Source organism: Oncorhynchus masou, chromosome 7, assembly GCF_036934945.1.
Source record: "Oncorhynchus masou masou isolate Uvic2021 chromosome 7, UVic_Omas_1.1, whole genome shotgun sequence".
Classification (NCBI taxonomy): domain Eukaryota; kingdom Metazoa; phylum Chordata; class Actinopteri; order Salmoniformes; family Salmonidae; genus Oncorhynchus; species Oncorhynchus masou.
In genome coordinates, this window is record NC_088218.1 from 8,760,920 (window position 1) to 8,769,006 (window position 8,087).

Sequence of the window (8,087 nt, forward strand, 5' to 3'; positions counted from 1 at the left end):
GTTGTCTCTCCTTGTTATTCCCTCATTCCCCTCCCTGTCCTCTGTTGTCTCTCCTTGTTATCCCTCATTCCCCTCCCTGTCCTCTGTTGTCTCTCCTTGTTATCCCCTCATTCCCCCCCTGTCCTCTGTTGTCTCTCCTTGTTATCCCCTCATTCCCCTCCCTGTCCTCTGTTGTCTCTCCTTGTTATTCCCTCATTCCCCCTCCCTGTCCTCTGTTGTCTCTCCTTGTTATCCCCTCATTCCCCTCCCTGTCCTCTGTTGTCTCTCCTTGTTATTCCCTCATTCCCCTCCCTGTCCTCTGTTGTCTCTCCTTGTTATCCCTCATTCCCCTCCCTGTCCTCTGTTGTCTCTCCTTGTTATCCCTCATTCCCCTCCCTGTCCTCTGTTGTCTCTCCGTGTTATTCCCTCATTCCCCTCCCTGTCCTCTGTTGTCTCTCCTTGTTATCCCCTCATTCCCCTCCCTGTCCTCTGTTGTCTCTCCGTGTTATTCCCTCATTCCCCTCCCTGTCCTCTGTTGTCTCTCCTTGTTATTCCCTCATTCCCCTCCCTGTCCTCTGTTGTCTCTTCCTCCAGCTTATCTTTCCCTGGATCCCTCTTCCTACTCTCACCCTGGCTCCCGAGGTAAAGTGCTTCCCTCTTTCTCTCTCTGCATCTTTCTCCACGGATAGCTCCAGAGCGTAAGGGGGGCTTCAGTTCTCCAGTAGGCCCAGACGGTGCTCTCAAACCTGGATTAGACTAGGCTGAGTGGCCCCCTGGAGCTCTGGAGTCTCTCTTGCTGTACCATGGGACAGCAGACACTCACACACTAAGTCTACTGCCACTAGTGGGCTTGTCCTGGCATCTAGTAGTGTGTGGATGCATAGCTACAACAGTGTCTAAGGCTGTTTCACAGGAAAGTTGGTGTGCTTGCATGGAGGCGCATGCATTAGCATATATAGTCTGTGTCTTTGTGCATGAACGTGTTGCTTATTTTGGTGTGTGTGTACAGTATACATGTATGTGTGTGTATGCTGGCATGTTTTCTTGTTCCCCTGCTAAAATTTGATTGTCTCTCTCTGTTCTCTCCTGTTCTCTATCTATCTCGCTCTCGCTCTCTCTCTCTCTCCAGTCCTCAGTGCTGATAGGGTGGAGCAGATGACCAAGACCTACAATGACATTGAGGTTGTCACACACCTATTGGCTGAGGTGGGCTCTCATTGGTGCACGGTCTTTGACACATGACATAGTTGTCATTGATGATTGTGGCCAAGGTGATTGGTGGACTAACTGTTGTATGTATCATTGATTGCAGCGGGACCGGGACTTGGAGCTAGCCGCTCGGATTGGTCAGTCTCTGCTTCAGAGGAACCACCTGCTCCAGGAACGCAATGAGTCTGTGGAGGAACAGTTAGCACAGGCCCTGGACCAGGTAACACACACACACTACTGTACACACACACACACACACACACACACACACACTACTGTACACACACACACACAGACACACTGTACACCCCACACCCCCTCTAACCCCCCTGTCCCAGGTGCACCAGCTACAACATGAGCTGGGGAAAAAGGATGAGTTGCTGCGGATGGTGGCCAGCGCTTCGGAGGAGAGTGAGACTGATTCCAGCTGCTCAACGCCGCTGCACCCCCGCCAACCCTAGCACCAGCTGTGGCCCTCAGCCAGCTGGAGGCCCTGCAGGGGAAAATGTCTGATCTGGAAGAGGAGAACCTGGCCCTACGCTCTGAGGTATAGCTGACATGACACCCTATTTCCTAGAGTTCACTACTTTTGACCAGGACCCATAGGGTTAAGGTTAGGATAGACGGTAGGGTGATCTGATCCCAGATCTGTGGTCCGTGCCAATTCTACTTCGACTGTGCACTTTATGCGGTCCAGGCTTTTAAACACTTCATAGTGGGCCCCTCACACCTTACTCTAACCTCTGTACCTCTGGTCCGACCAGGCCCGTCATCTGATAGTACCTCACACCTCACTGTAAACCCTGTGGTCCGACCAGGCCTGTCATCTGATAGTACCTCACACCTCACTGTAAACCCTGTGGTCCGACCAGGCCCGTCATCTGATAGTACCTCACACCTCACTGTAAACCCTGTGGTCCGACCAGGCCCGTCATCTGATAGTTCCTCACACCTCACTGTAAAACTCTGTGGTCCGACCAGGCCTGTCATCTGATAGTACCTCACACCTCACTGTAAAACTCTGTGGTCCGACCAGGCCCGTCATCTGATAGTACCTCACACCTCACTGTAAACCCTGTGGTCCGACCAGGCCTGTCATCTGATAGTTCCTCACACCTCACTGTAAACCCTGTGGTCCGACCAGGCCTGTCATCTGATAGTTCCTCACACCTCACTGTAAACCCTGTGGTCCGACCAGGCCTGTCATCTGATAGTTCCTCACACCTCACTGTAAACCCTGTGGTCCGACCAGGCCTGTCATCTGATAGTTCCTCACACCTCACTGTAAACCCTGTGGTCCGACCAGGCCTGTCATCTGATAGTTCCTCACACCTCACTGTAAACCCTGTGGTCCGACCAGGCCTGTCATCTGATAGTTCCTCACACCTCACTGTAAACCCTGTGGTCCGACCAGGCCTGTCATCTGATAGTTCCTCACACCTCACTGTAAACCCTGTGGTCCTACCAGGCCCGTCATCTGATAGTTCCTCACACCTCACTGTAAACCCTGTGGTCCGACCAGGCCTGTCATCTGATAGTACCTCACACCTCACTGTAAACCCTGTGGTCCGACCAGGCCTGTCATCTGAAGACGGAGACCATCACCTACGAGGAGAAAGAACAACAGCTGGTCAGCGACTGTGTCAAGGAGCTACGTGAGTCACACACACGCACACACACACACACACACACACACACACACACACACACACACACACACACACAAAAAGGCATGAATCAGGTCAATTAACAAGTAATTAGGTTTTTAATCTCTAATGATTAAAGAGCTGTGTGGGTGTGGGTTGGTTCAGGCGAGTCCAACAGTCAGATGGTGAACCTGACAGAGGAGCTGTCCCATAAGAATGAAGAGGTGAGGAGACACCAGGAGGAGATTTCCCAGCTCCTCTCCCAGATAGTAGAGCTCCAACACCGCGTCAAAGAGGTGAGAGGAAGGGCACAGTTTGAAGTTGATGTTGTAGTAATAATTGTAGAGTAATAGTACTAAAGAAGTGTGTTTCCAGCTGGCCCTGGAGAAAGAGGAGCTGAGGATTCACCTACAGGCCTCGAAAGATGCCCAGAGATCACTCACTGCAGAGGTGAGTTGTCTAGCAATGAACAGTTCAATGAACTCTGACTCCATAGAAGTGCCTTAAGGTGGGCCCTTTTTCCGAACTCTCCAACATCATTTGAACCACCGCTATATGTCAGAGCAGAACTGCACCTGATAAGCAGTATGATATGCCCAGAGTTGTAGTATTTAAAATAATATCTTGGGTTTCGTCTGTTATGTTGACACAAGCAGTGAATTTGTGTTCAATGTTATTAGCTGCATCAAGGTTTAAGTTAAGGTGTTTATTACTGATGAATGAGTATGTGTGGAATACGGTCATGAAGTGGGTATTTAACTGTTGTGTAACTGAACCAGCTAGCAGAGGGTTAACTGTGTTGTTGTGTAGCTGAACCAGCTAGCAGAGGGTTAACTGTGTTGTTGTGTAGCTGAACCAGCTAGCAGAGGGTTAACTGTGTTGTTGTGTAGCTGAACCAGCTAACAGAGGATTAACTATGTTGTTGTGTGAACCAGCTGAACCAGCTAGCAGAGGGGTTAACTGTGTTGTTGTGTAGCTGAACCAGCTAGCAGAGGGTTAACTGTGTTGTTGTGTAGCTGAACCAGCTAGCAGAGGGTTAACTGTGTTGTTGTGTAGCTGAACCAGCTAGCAGAGGGTTAACTGTGTTGTTGTGTAGCTGAACCAGCTAGCAGAGGGTTAACTATGTTGTTGTGTAGCTGAACCAGCTAGCAGAGGGTTAACTATGTTGTTGTGTAGCTGAACCAGCTAGCAGAGGGTTAACTGTGTTGTTGTGTAGCTGAACCAGCTAGCAGAGGGTTAACTGTGTTGTGTAGCTGAACCAGCTAGCAGAGGGTTAACTATGTTGTTGTGTAGCTGAACCAGCTAGCAGAGGGTTAACTATGTTGTTGTGTAGCTGAACCAGCTAGCAGAGGGTTAACTGTGTTGTTGTGTAGCTGAACCAGCTAGCAGAGGTTTAACTGTGTTTGTGGTTAAAAAACCCTAAGGTCAATGTCCTTGCCCCAGCTGAAATCTAATTAGCATAACAAAGAACATCCCCATAAAAATAGATCATTTTTTTGCATTGGATGCATGTCATTCCACCGCATGTGTATAGTGTATGTCACACTTCCACATCTGAGGTGAAAGGTGGCAGTGCTGGAGCGGTGTTTGTCAGACCATGAGACATCCTGAAAATTGTTCTTGTCACAGAATGATCTGTAAGCGTCCGACCGGTTTGGCCTACAAAACTATTACCTCTATGGAAAGATGAGACGAATCTCACTAACACGATGGTGTTCTCCGTTTTGCTCTACGACCCCCCCCACACGAGTCTCAGTACAGTCGATCTGCCAACTTCTGCCTGTAGTGTCTGATCAGTCTGGGCTACACACTAATTTGACCCTCCGTGGAACACGTACTCTACCGGTGAAATGTTTTAGAACACTTACTCATTCAAGGATTTTATTTATTTAGACTATGTTCTACATTGTAGAATAATATTGAAGACATAAACTATGAAATAATACATATTATAAGTGTTAAACAAATCAAAATATATTTTATATTTGAGATTCTTCAAATAGCCACCCTTTACCTTGATGACAGCTTTGCACACTCTTGGCATTCTCTCAACCAGTTTCAACTAGAATGCTTTTCCAACAGTCTTGAAGGAGTTCCCGCATATGCTGAGCACTTTGGCTGCTTTTCCTTCACTCCGCGGTCCGACTCATCCCAAACCATCTCAATTTGGTTGAGGTCGGGAGATTGTGGAAGCCAGGTCATCTGATGCAGCACTCCACTCTCCTTGATAAAATAGCTCTTACACAGCCTGGAGTTGTGTTGGGTCATTGACCTGTGTTGGGTCATTATCCCCCCCCCCCCGGCTTATGGGTTAACTATGTTGTGTTGTGTAGCTGAACCAGCTAGCAGAGTGTTAACTATGTTGTGTTGTATAGCTGAACCAGCTAGCAGAGTGTTAACTATGTTGTGTTGTATAGCTGAACCAGCTAGCAGAGTGTTAACTATGTTGTGTTGTATAGCTGAACCAGCTAGCAGAGTGTTAACTATGTTGTGTTGTATAGCTGAACCAGCTAGCAGAGTGTTAACTATGTTGTGTTTTGTAGCTGAACCAGCTAGCAGAGTGTTAACTATGTTGTGTTGTTATACTGAACCAGCTAGCGGAGTGTTAACTATGTTGTGTTTTGTAGCTGAACCAGCTAGCGGAGTGTTAACTATGTTGTGTTGTGTAGCTGAATGAGCTCGCGGACCGTAATGTAGAGTGTGTGGGGATGCTACATGAGTCTCAGGAAGAGATCAAGGAGCTGCGCAGTAAGAACACTCCATCTGCAGGCATGAGACGACACCTGCCTTACGGACTCTTTCCCATGGTGAGATATATACCTTCTGTAATGTGTGTGTGTGTCTGTGTGTGTGTGTGTTAGGGATGTAACGATTCACCAAAACACAGCAGTCCCCGATTTAAAATGTTTAAGATACAAGTGCCTCGGTCCGCGGAACCCAAACCGAACCAAATGTAGCATGCATCGGTCAGAAAATCTATTCAAAGTGAAAACAATGCTGGTTCACTAATATATTTAGCTCATATTATATTCTTTCTACCTTCAGAAAATACCTAATATTTTGTGACAACTGACGTGTCCTCTCCTTCAGTGTTGAACTGCATGTAACTGTGTTGACCGGCATTGATCTGCAAGTCATTTTGCAATGTCGAACAACCCCAGGCCATATCATTAGTCTCGTTAAACTGCGCACTGTGCCCAGCTTCACACGCTGACCAACGTGAGGTAACATGCATTTCCACGTAGCACGCTGGGGGTGATTAAACAACGGAGCCTCATTCATTGTCTATGGAGTGAAGTGGGTGGGGGGGGGCGTCGGGTGACGCGAACATGGTTTAGGAAGCATGAACAGGGCGGTACTACAAATGGGGAAAGCTGAACTTTTTGCAAATACTCCAATTGACCAATCTAAGCTCACTATGGCTTCCAACCCCTAGTTGATTGGCTGTTGATACTTAGCACTACCTGCCCTGCTTTCTAGCACTCACATGAGCTATCCAAATTATTATGTTATGTGGAAGTTGGGCAGGAGGCTGTATTGCATTAGTGGAAACCTCAGGTCTGCCGGTTTTTACTAGCAGTCACTTTTCGTAGCAGGTTAGAAGAATTAGATTAAGGTTAGGAAAAGGGTTAGCTAAAATTGTCTCCAAAGCAAACATATCTAGCAACAACCAGGCCTGCCTTGAGAAGCCATGGATCACAGGATTCATCCACACCAAGCTAAAGGCGAGAGCTGCCTCTTTCAAGGAGCTGGACACTAATCCGGACACTTATAAGAAATCCCGCTATGCGCTAAGACGAACCATCAAAGTGGCACGGCAAAGTGTCAATACAGGACTAAGATTGAATCCTACTACACCGGCTCTGGATGTGGCAGGGCTTGAAAACTATTACGTACTATGAAGGGAAACCCAGCCGCAAGCTGCCCAGTGACGCGAGGCTACCATGCAACATTGAAGCATGTATGAGAGCACCAGCTGTTCCGAAGGACTGTGTGATCATGCTCTCCGTAGCCAATGTGTGCAAGACCTTTAAACAGGTCAACATTCACAAAGCCGCGGAGCCAGACGGATTACCAGGACGTGTACTAAAAGCATGCGCGGACAAACTGCCAAGTGTCTTCACTGACATTTTCAACCTCGCCTGGCCAAGTCTGTAATACCTACATGTTTCAAACAGACCACAATAGTCCCTGTGCCCAAGAACACTAAGGTAACCTACCTAAATGACTACGTTAGCCTGGTCCCACACACGCCGGTAACCATGCAGTGCTTTGAAAGGCTGGTCATGGCTCACATGAACACCATCATGCCAGAAACCCTAGACCCACTCCAATTCGCATACCGCCCCAACAGATCCACAGATGACGCAATCTCAATCGCACTCAACGCTGCCCTTTCCCACATGGACAAAATGAACACCCATGTGAGAATGCTGTTCCTTTACTACAGCTCATTGTTCAACATCATAGTGCCCACAAAGCTCATCACTAAGTTAAGGGCCCTGGGACTAAACATCTCCTTCTGCAAATGGATCCTGGACTTCCTGGACGGGCCGCCCCCAGATAGTAAGGGTAGGTAACAACACATCTGCCAACACTGGGGCCCCTCGGGTGCGTGCTTAGTCCCCTCCTGTACTCCCTCAGCTGCGTGGCCAAGCACGACTCCAACACCATCATTAAGTTTAGGCCTGATCACCGACAACGATGGGGAGGAGGTCAGAGACCTGGCAGTGTGGTGCCAGGACAACAACCTCTCTCAATGTGAGCAAGGCAAAGGAGTTGATTGTGGACTACAGTAAATGGAGGGCCAAACAGGCCCCCATTTAACATCGATGGGACTGAAGTGGAGCAGGTTGACTTCAAGTTCCTTTGTGTCCAACAAACTGTCATGGTCCAAACACACCAAGACAGTTGTGAACACAACACAAGAACACCTTTTCCCACACGGGTAAACTAAAAGATTTGGCATGGGTCCCCAGATCCTCAAAGTTCCACAGCTGCACCATCAAGAGCATCCTGACCGGTTGCATCCCAGCCTGGTATGGCAACTGCTCGGCATCTGACTGACAGGCCCAGTACATCACTGGGGTCAAACTTCCTGACATGCAGGACCTATATACTAGGTAGTGTCAGAGGAAGGCCCAAGTCTCCTTTATGGCTCAGATCAGGTGCCTCAATGGCATACATAATTTACACACAGACACAGAAGTCAGCTCAGACAGACCCAGCTCAGACAGACCCAGCTCAGACAGA

General features: G+C 48.3%; 1 pseudogene; it reads left to right on the forward strand.

Moving 5' to 3' along the window:
* The first annotated feature begins 532 nt into the window (after nucleotides 1–532).
* Nucleotides 533–8,087, forward strand: part of LOC135542946 (aspartyl aminopeptidase-like) — a 14,589-nt pseudogene continuing 7,034 nt past the window's right edge.